We start from the raw sequence: 11,296 nt of genomic DNA on the forward strand, positions 1-11,296 counted from the left end.
ATGAGGCTTGTTCCATTTGGAAAGCATGTAAACTCAGGGTCAGAAGTGAAGACAGTGACTTGGCAGCACACTCCCTGTTGCTCACTGTTAAGGAAGCTGGCCCTTGTTCACCTGTGGACTCTACAAGGGATTTCTTTAACTCCTGAGAAGTCTGTGGTTCTATTTATAGCACATTCATGTGCTTTTTTCCAACCCTCACTGCCTATCTGAGAATGAGTTTACATTAGTAGCAAGGGTTGTTCTACCTGAAGTTCTACTGCATTTGCCATTATTGCTTTCACGGTGTATAACAGCAAAATCAAAGTGATACGTCATGTGTATAAAAAATAAGGGCATTTCTTTTTTTAAAATTTACAGTCTCTTCTCCTTCCCATACCATGCCACTGATTTTCAAGAAATATGACCAAAAAAAATTAGAATAGTATAATCCTATGAGAAAGAATGATTGAAACTCTAGGGCTTATGAGGTGTCTTCATTCAGCATCTATGGGCTGAATTGAATCCTTTTTTTTTTTTTTGTTAGATACTATTGTACAATGAATATTTGAACACTGCTACTTTTACTGAAAAATCAATTAAGGCTCAGAATCTGGAATTGTACCATATTTAAAGTCCTGAACCTGTAACTACTGTCGTTAAAACAATGCTTCTAACAACTAGTGCTCCAGAGCTGTAATGTCAATTATAGTCAGTTTTACAGCACATTTAAAGATTTAGATGAAATTAACATTGTAAAAGGCTGGTACTTTTGTTTACTGCCAGGCTACATTCTTTCTTTCTTTTAATTCCTAGGAAATAGTAGGATTATTGAAACCTAGAGCATGACATGTCATTGTTCTGTTGAATTCGCAAAGAGTATTCTGAAAAGGGAGCAAAAGCGTCAGTGTGAAACAAAATCTCTTTATCCTGAAACTACTGAAGACAGAAGTTCAAAGAGAATTCTGAAAGAAGATAACTCAGAATTCAAAAGGAACTTATGAGTCCTCCAGGAGGAATTCAATCTACATGACTTTCATTTAATAATAAGAACAGAAGCAGGAAAACTTCCCGTAATAGCATATGCCATTTTTAAACATGTAAAAATTAAGTCACAAACACCAATTTTGAGCATATCTTCTAACCTCCTAAGGACACAAGGCAATGCTGCAATTAATATAACTTCTAATTTATTTTGGTACTGGGCATTGAACTCTGGTTTTCAACCACTGAGTCACATCCCCAGCCCTATTTTGTATTTTATTTGGACAGGGTCTCACTGAGTTGCTTAGGGCCTTGCTTTTGCTCAGGCTGGCTTTGAACTCATGATCTTCCTGTCTCAGCCTCCAGATCCACTGGGATTACAAGTGTGTGCCACCATGCCTGGTGAATATAACTTCTAATTTAAAAATCACATTTAAATAAAGGTGAAACCAGGTAGGAAGATAATGAAATAGGAAAGGTAAATTTATTTTTTTTTTCAAAACAATATTTTTCCCCTAAATCCTTTTTTTTTTTTTGGTATTTATTCTATAAGTAAGATGTAAAGCCTCTGTAGTTTATCTGAGTAGTTCTGAACGAACCCATAGTTGCCTCCCCTTATATCCATCTGAGTGTAGCGCTTCTGTAGCAAAGCCCAAAGCTAGCTGCCCATATACAGATAGTGTACAGAATACTGTCCATTGATTCAATCAGACTTTTATGTCTCAAAAGTGATGTGTTTCAGAACTCCTCTTCTGCTCATTGTTTCTGGGTGTAGCTGCTAAGATCATCTCATTGTGAAGCAGTAGTGTTTTAGCCTGAAAGTATTATGACTACAGTTGTAGTTATTATCCAGCAGCTCATTTTAGCCCCCTCCAATGTAAAGTGAATTTAAATAACTTGGGAGATATGGAGATTTCGTGTGAACTGCTTCAAGATAATCACTTTTTTTTGGTTTGTTTTGTCATTTAATGCAGGGCTGAATTAAAACTAAGCTATTCATAATGTTCAATTTAAACTTTAATTCTGATGAAATATATTTGTTCATTTAAACCATGCTTATGTGAAGGATGCTAGATGTTTCTTCATATAAATTATCACTCTGATATACATGTGTTATGGTCTATGAAAAAAGAGAACAATTTTTCAGTTTTGCTACATTTTAATAGTAGGTTTGAAAGGGAGTATTTTGTAGATCTCCTCAGCAACATCAACCAAAAAGGTACTGAGTACTCCACAGGGTACAGAGTGCTGCCAAGCACCTTGGAAAGTCTAGATGACATGGAGAAGATGACATTCTTGTCCCTTGAGAAGTTTATAGTCTGGAAATTTGACAACTCCAGAGTTTTAGTTGAATGAACATTTTATTAAGGCAAACTCTTCATTTCCTAGAAGTATTGTAGATGGGATTATTTTAGCATTTGAAATTAACCCAACCAAGATGAGAGACAAGACTAAATTTGGTTGAGAATTCTTTCAGGCTCATAGAGTTTTTATTAACATTCACTTAGTAAACAGAATTGATCTAGTAGACAACTGAAAACAAAGACTAGATCTCTTGAAGTGCATGGGCTAAAACAACTGTTACTTGTTTTAAAAAGCAAACATTGGCTGGTATAACTAGGGTTTACACTAGTTCAGAAATAGACCAAGTATTGACACTGCATTGCCCTCGTGCATTGTTCATGTAAAAGAGTGAATGTTAAATATGTGGGTGCTACATCTAACCCACAAAAGTCCCTCACAAATCTTAATGTACTGTGTATCAAATATCCACCTCGCATACTATGAAAGTTTTATTTATGTCTCATCAGGAAGTCAACAGTAATGCAAACAATCTAATTATAATAGGCTAATGACCTGCATAATTTCATATGGATGAATGTCAACAGATCTAAATAGGAAGTAAATGGAATCCTATCAACCTGTATTAAGAAAAATAGAATACCTTTTCAGATTTTGCATACTCATCACTTTAAAGATGAGGTATGTAGGTTTTAAGGTTTCACAATCTGTCAGAAAATCAGCAGTCATTCCTGCAGTATCCCATTAGCATCTGACCCACTTATTTTTAGATGACATGATTTAGAAGACATATAAATCCATGAAAAAATTAACAATTATTCTGACATGGTTTCAGTGTTAACCCAAAAATCATTATTGGAAAGAAAAGCAATGTGACATAGAAGAAAAACTAATCAACATGACTAAAATTGTGTTAACTTTCAGGAAAACAATATGATTATCTGGAAAAAAATCACAGCTACAAACTGGGGAACACTTCCATATGGGATAGTGATCTGGCCAAGGCATAGTATTTCTAAGCAGAACTATCAGATCAGGGTGAATTTAGGTCACTTCTAGGGAACAGCCTATAAGACAGACCATAACTGGTCCAATTCCCTTCAAAACATTATCTGGTACTATGCTACCCACTTCAAATTTGAAGTTAATTCAAATGAAAAGAGCATATTGGAGCAAAAGTGAGCAAATGTGTAAACTCTAGCACATTCTTATTGCTATATTAAATTTGAAGATGAGCATAACTACCACAGCAGTACTGTTCCAGGAAGCAGGGTAGGAACAGTGGTAAATTGGAAAACACTATTAGTTGCACCAGTTATAGAAAAGCACAATTGTGTCAAAATGTACAATAAACCTGTATCCAAAGGATTCTTAAACCACAGCTGGACTTTAGTTCTGTGGTACTGCTTTGCAATGGACTCACTGGCGTATGTTATGGCTGACTTCTTGCCTCCTTAAGGTCAATATGCTCTCAGAGCTATGATGTTTCTGTAAGGGAAATCCCACGGAACCACGCCGGACAGGGGAAATCACATAAGGGAGTTTATTAAGCAAACAGAGTGTCTCCCTGCAGGGTAAGAGAGAAAATGAGAGAAAAAGAGGAAGGAAAGAGAAAGGGCACACGCTAGAGAGAGTGGAAAGCCAGGAGGATAGAGAAAAGGAGGACAGACAGAAGGAAAGGAAAAGATGGCGGGGAAGCTATGGTAAACAGTTGAATTCCGCCGGGCTAACAGGGGACCAATATCGGAGAAAGATACTTGCAAGCTGATTGATGAACCAATAGCTAGCTAGGATGTTCACAGATTGACAAGTGGTGGGAGGCGGGGAAAATGACTGCAACAGAATGGGCAGTGGAGTAGCTTTATACATTACAATTTCTACTGAGTGGTAAAATCCATACAAGTTCCAGGTTATTCATGTCACAATCATTTCTTGTGCAAAGTTTGATGTAGATGAAGATAAAGTGGTTTCTTGGTCAATACCTGCAATTTCTTTCTTTTAAAGTCAGTAGGATTCTTGTATCTGCAACCACAATAGAAAGATCATTGTTTAAAGTAGTTTAATGATTGATCTATTCCAATATCACATTCTGGATACTAGGGACTAAGAAGTAACGTGCACTAGTAACCATTAACACAGTATGAATCCTATATGTGTACCACCTACAGTTCTAGTACAATTGGCCCAGGTTGAATCTCATCCATCTCCATGAAAGCAAAACACTGGGTGCTGGTAAATCTTTTTTTTAGGCTTGTAATGTTTGAGTTCCAAGAAGATAGCTGCACCTAAGGAATTAAAACAAACTACATAAGCCAGAGACCATACATTTTTGTGTCATTTTTCTCTAATCACCACAAGGATATGAACAAGCAAAGGTTTGCATAATTTCACAAAGTAACCTGTGCCAAACAGTCTGATGACATGATTGTTGATAACTTATTGTGGCTATCACCCAAACTCATCTACTGTGTCTGAGTGACATTTCCCTATATCATCTAATTCTACAATGTATTGCAAAACTTCCTGAGCCAGATTCACTCAAGAATGTAAGTTATGTACACAGCTAGAATCATAAATGATTGAAGAATATAAAATATTTAGCACCACAAGAGAAACACAAGATACTTAAGAATAAGCAATACGTATAGAAATGGTTTCGACAAGCACCTAGATTAGACTAGAAATTTAAAAGGGTCCCTAAAAAATTAAAAAAAATTGTAGCTTGTGTCGTTTCTTTCCTCCTGAAACAAAAATACAAAAGACAATTTTAGGGGGTGTTTTATAATTCAAATATTAATCATATGCTGGTAAAAGTGTAAAATGATACCTGTTTCCTAACACCCACTTCAGAGCTCAAATCACTATTTCCATTTTATTCCTACAATTGCATAATTCTGTATCAAGTTGGTGCTTTGGAAGGGAAGGTCTAACAGCAAGCCGGTTCTACCCCTCCTTGATAATCAAGTGACACTGAGAAATTTACACAGTTCTGTCCCCAAAGCCCAATAGATAAACTCTCCACCCTGCGGGGGGTGCTTTTGCCACTGCTTCTGACCTGGGTTTGACCTGAGAACCACTGTCCTGAAGGAAACCCTGAAAGGTAGGTCTTCGAATGCAGGAACAAAGGAGGCCACAGCACCAGATCTGAGAAGCAAAATATCAAATGATGTTAGAAGCTGAAGATGCTGAGAAGCTTCCTGCAGAGAAGGAAACTTTCAGAAACCATCTCAGGTGATAATAGGATTCTAAAGTCTTTTTGAAAAACTAGTATTCCATTTGGCAAAAGGCAAGTGGAAGCATTTCATCCTAAGAACTGTGCAATTTGGAAGTGTAACCTGCTTTAAAATTTTGCTTTTGTCCTTTCCCATATTCTTTTTCTTTTGTTTCTGGTAATGGTGATTGAACTCAGGAGCACTTTACCATTGAGCCACATCATCAGCCCTTCTTATTTTCTACTTTGAGGCAGGGGCTTGTTAAGTTGCTGAAGCTGTCCTCAAACTTGGGATCCTCTTGTCTCTGTCTTCAGAGTTACTGGGATTATAGAAATATGCCACCATACCCAGCTTGTCCTCTCCCATATTCTTACAAACTAACAGTCACTTATACTATCCTTCAACCCAAAGCATCTTAATGAAAGGAAAAAATGATTTTGTAACTGAAAGTAATTATTATGTTTTTAAGGGAACCTGGGGTAATTATTAAGGAACTTCCTTCCCTTAACTCTGTAGTATAAAAGGAATGTTCCTGTTTTGTCATAAAAGACAATGAGAATGAAAAGTCAACAATTAAATGACATAACATTACAGCTCAAAGCCCTAGATTAAGAAGAACGGAGTAACAACAAAAGTAGTAGAAGAAATAATTAAATCAGAGCTGAAATCAATGAAATTGAAACAAAAGAAAATTCAAAAAATTAACAAAACAAAAAGTATTTCTTTGAAAAAGTAAACAAAATAAACAAACCCTTAGCGACACTAACAAAGAGAAGGAGAGAGAAAACTCAAATTACTAAAATTCGTGATGAAAAAGGAAATATCACAACAGACACCACTGAGATACAGAACAGAATGAGAAGCTACTTTGAAAATCTGTATTCCAACAAAATAGAAACTACCGAAGACATTGACAAATTTCTAGAGACATATGCTCCTCCCAAACTGAACCAGGAGGACATACACAATTTAAACACATCAATATCAAGCAATGAAATAGAAGAAGCCATTAAAAACCTACCATCCAAGAAAAGCCCAGGACCAGACGGATTCTCAGCTGAGTTCTACAAGACCTTCAAAGAAGAACTCATTCCAGTACTTCTCATGTAAATAGACTTATGGATAAGAATCATATGGTTATTTCAATTGACGCAGAAAAAGCGTTCGACAAAATACAACACCCTTCATGCTCAAAACACTAGAAAAAATAGGGATAGTAGGAACATACCTGAACATTGTGAAAGCTATTTATGCTAAGCCCATGGCCAACATCATTCTTAATGGAGAAAAATTGAAAGCATTCCCTTTAAAAACGGGAACAAGACAGGGATGTCCTCTTTCACCACTTCTATTCAACATTGTCCTCAAAACTCTAGACAGAGCAATTAGATAGACTAAAGAAATTAAAGGGATACGAATAGGAAAAGAGGAATTTAAGCTGTCACTATTTGTGGATGACATGATTCTATATTTAGAGGATCCAAAAAACTCCTCCAGAAAACTTCTAGACCTCATCAATGAATTCAGCAAAATAGCAGGCTATAAAATCAACATGCGTAAATCTAAAGCATTTTTATACACAAGCGACAAAACATCTGAAAGGGAAATGAGGAAAACAACTCCATTTGCAATATCCTCGAAAAAAAAAAAAAAACTTGGGAATCAATCTAACCAAAGACGTAAACAATCTCTACAATGAAAACTACAAAACATTGAAGAAAGAAATTGAGGAAGACCTTAGAAGATGGAAAGATCTCCCACGTTCTTGGATAGGCAGAATTAATATTGTCAAAATGGCCATACTATCAAAAGGGCTATACAGATTCAATGCAATTCCAATTAAAATCCCAATGATGTACCTTACAGAAATAGAGCAAGCAATCATGAAATTCATCTGGAAGAATAAGAAACCCAGAATAGCTAAAGCAATCCTAAGCAGGAAGAGTGAAACAGCGGGTATCGCAATACCAGAACTTCAACTATAATACAAAGCAGTAGTAACAAAAATGGCACGGTATTGGTACCAAATAGACAGGTAGGTCAATGGTACAGAATAGAGGACATGGACACAAACCCAAATAAATACAATTTGCTCATACTAGACAAGGTGCCAAAAATATGCAATGGAAAAAAGATAGCCTCTTCAACAAATGGTGCTGGGAAAACTGGAAATACATATGCAGCAGAATGAAACTAAACCCCTATCTCTCACCTTGCACAAAAATCAACCCACAATGGATCAAGGACCTTGAAATCAGACCAGAGACCCTGCATCTTATAGAAGAAAAAGTAGGTCCAAATCTTCAAGATGTTGGCTTAGGATCAGACTTCCTTAACAGGACTCCCAAAGCACATGAAATAAAAACAAGAATCAATAACTGGGATAGATTCAAACTAAAAAGCTTTCTCTCAGTAAAGGAAACTATCAGCAATGTGAACAGAGAACCTACAGAGGTGGGAGAATATCTTTGCCACTCATACTTCAGATAAAGCTCTAATTTCCAGACTATATAAAGAACTCAAAAAACTCTACACCAAGAATACAAATAACCCAATCAACAAATGGGCTAAGGAAATGAACAGACACTTCACAGAAGAAGATCTACAAGCAATTAACAGATATATGAAAAATGTTCCACATCTCTAGTAATGAGAAATGTAAATCAAAACTACCCTAAGATTCCATTTAACCCCAATTAGAATGGCAATTATCAAGAATACAAGCAACAATAGGTGTTGGCGAGGATGTGGGGAAAAAGGTACACTCATAGATTGCTGGTGGGGCTGCAAATTAGTGCAGACACTCTGGAAAGCAGTGTGGAGATTCCTCAGAAAACTTGGAATGGAACCACCATTTGACCCAGCTATCGCACTCCATTGCCATTATCCAAAAGACTTAAAATTAGCATACTACAGAGATACAGCCCCATCAATGTTCACAACTGCTCAATTCACAATAGCCAGATTGTGGAACCAATCTAGATGTCCTTCAATTGATAAATGGATAAAGAAACTGTGGTATACATATACAATGGAATACTACTCAGCTATAAAGAATAATAAAAGTATGGCATTTGCAGGCAAATGGATGAAATTGGAGAATATCATACTAAGTGAGATAAGCCAGTCTCAAAAAATCCAAAGAACAAATGATCTCGCTGATAAGTGGATGATGACACATAATGGGGGTGGGTGGAGGACAAGAATGGAGGAAGGAGGGACTGTATAGTGGGAAAAGAGGGGTGGGAGGGGTGGGGGAGAAGGAAAAAATTACAGAATGAATCAAATACCATTACCCTATGTAAATGTATGATTACACAAATGGTATGCCTTTACTTCATGTACAAACAGAAAAAAACTTGTATCCCATTTGTTTACAATAAAAATAAACAAAAATAAATAAATAAAAGACAATAAAACTTTACTATCAAATAATATTGAAACACATCATTAGATAATATAATTGCTAATTCCATGTTTTAAGAAATAATTGATTTCACTTTCTTCAAGTCCATATACATAATCATGTGACATACTTCTCTATGATCCTGTATTAAGTATACTAGGTACAAAAACCCAGATGAGGACCATGTCCTTAAGAAGTCAGTGACTTCCTGCCATTCTTCTCCAAACAGAGGATGTATAGAAGAAATTGTCTATCAATGTTTTTGACCATTTTATTGATAAAAGACCAAAACTGGAAAAAATCCAAATGTGCATCAATAGGTGATAGACAAATTGTGGTATATACATATAATGAAATGCTACTCAGGAATAAAAAGAGATGAAGTATTATTGATAAAGTGATACAGATTAATTTTAAATTATGTTGATTAAGAGAAGCCAGAGAACACAGAATATATTATTCCATGCACAGAAAACTTTAGGAATACAAAGCAGTCTATTAAGATAGACATTTTATTTGTTGGCAGGGTGGGAACGAGGTGGGGAAGAAGGTGGGGTGACCAAGGGCAGAGGTTGGAATTACCTAGAGAATGAGAGAAGACTTTTGGAGGGAAGGGATAGATACATTATCTTGGTTATCATGATGGTTTCACAATTTCATGTTAAATTTTTTCAAAGTGCACATTGTAAATACACATAATTTATTGTATGTCACTTTTACCTCAAATTCAAGAAATATATTCATCTTTACTTACTAAGATAAAAATAGTATTCTATAAATATTTTTCTCCACTTCATTTTTTTTCTTAAATGTATTCTGGAAACCATATCTTAGCAGTATTTAAAATTATTTTCTTTCTTCTTCATAGTATTCTTTGGTTTATTCAACAACTCTTATTAATGAACAGTTGGTTGTTTCAATCATTTGTGACCATCTTTTGTTATTATAATTCATGCTTGAATGACATAATTTTGTAGATATGAATTTTAAACATTTGTTGAATTCCCAGTATCTTTAGAAGGACTGGGACGATATAGCTCAAGGTAGAGCACTTGCCTATGGTGCGTGAGGCCCCCAGTTCCCTCTGGAGCACTGAAAAATGAAAAGTGGGATTGTTGAGTCATTAGGTAAATACATAAGCAGTTTTGGGAGATGTCGCCAACTTTCATTCCTAGCGAGGTTGTCTCATTTTGTACACTTATCAGCAGTGTGTGAGGGTGCAGTATTCCTCCACATTCTCTCACCTACTGAGTATGTTGTCAAATGTTTGGATCTTGCCAACACAAGTGAGAAATGGTATCTCAGTGTGGTTAATTAGTCTTTTGTTCATTATGAACTAAGCAGAGCATGTTTCCATATTTTATAGCTATTTACATCTCTTTTCCTGAGATCTGTTTATTTCTTCAGCCCACGTTCGTATAGGTTTGCTGGCTATTTTATTTATAATGCTCTTTATATTTCAGGAACATGATTCCTTGGAGAGGAATATGTTGCAAATATTTTTTCTCAGATTGTCATTGTCAAAGTGCATGTGGGGAGCAGGGAGGTTAAACACAGCCAGGCAAGGGTTCATTTGTATGTTTTTAAGTAATCATCTTTAAACCTTTTTGCTTCTGGATTTTAAGACATAATCAGGAAGGTTTTGACCACTCATAAGGTATAGAAAAATTCGACCAAGGTTTTCTAGTACTTGCTCATTTGCTACTTTTACATTCAGGTTTCTTATCCATTTGTAGTTTATCCTTGTGAATAATTGGAGAAAAATCCAATTTTATCATTTTCCATGTGATTATATGCAAATACTATTTATTAAAAAGTCTGTTTTCCCCCAGCTGAATTTTATTGTATCCCAAATGTCCAGTGCACTTGGGTCTGTTTCTGGATGGTCTGTTCTGTCCCACAATCGGTATGTATTCTTGGGCTTGGATGATGGTACATGTTTTAATTATACAGTTTGCCTTCCCCTCCTCCTTCACGCTTCATTGCTCCTATTTGTCATTGCTTTCCTGCCTCTTCTTGTTTGACTGTTCTTTTGAAACAACTATATTCAACTTGACATATTTTTAAAGATCCACATATATTCATTTTCTCGCCAAGTTAAATGTCCCCAGTTTCTTAAACTTTTAGCACGGGCTGTTCAGGCTATTCATGATCCTAATCTTTTCCACAAGTCATTCAACCTTAAAATGTGGAATCCAGGAATGAAGCCATTGATGTAGGGGTAATAATGACACGATAGGGTGAAACTTTTAAAAAGTAGTGTCATTCAGAAGTAGAGGTGGGTTACGGGAAAATCTGCACAGAAATGGAGCGAGCAGGGAAGGAAGGCCCACTGTGAGCAGTGGTCCTTCCCAAGGGAGCAGGAGAGGCGTCTCCTCCCCTGTCTGGACCTTTGGGGCAGGTACCTGGTGTCTCA

Source organism: Sciurus carolinensis, chromosome 12, assembly GCF_902686445.1.
Source record: "Sciurus carolinensis chromosome 12, mSciCar1.2, whole genome shotgun sequence".
NCBI classification, from domain to species: Eukaryota; Metazoa; Chordata; class Mammalia; order Rodentia; family Sciuridae; genus Sciurus; species Sciurus carolinensis.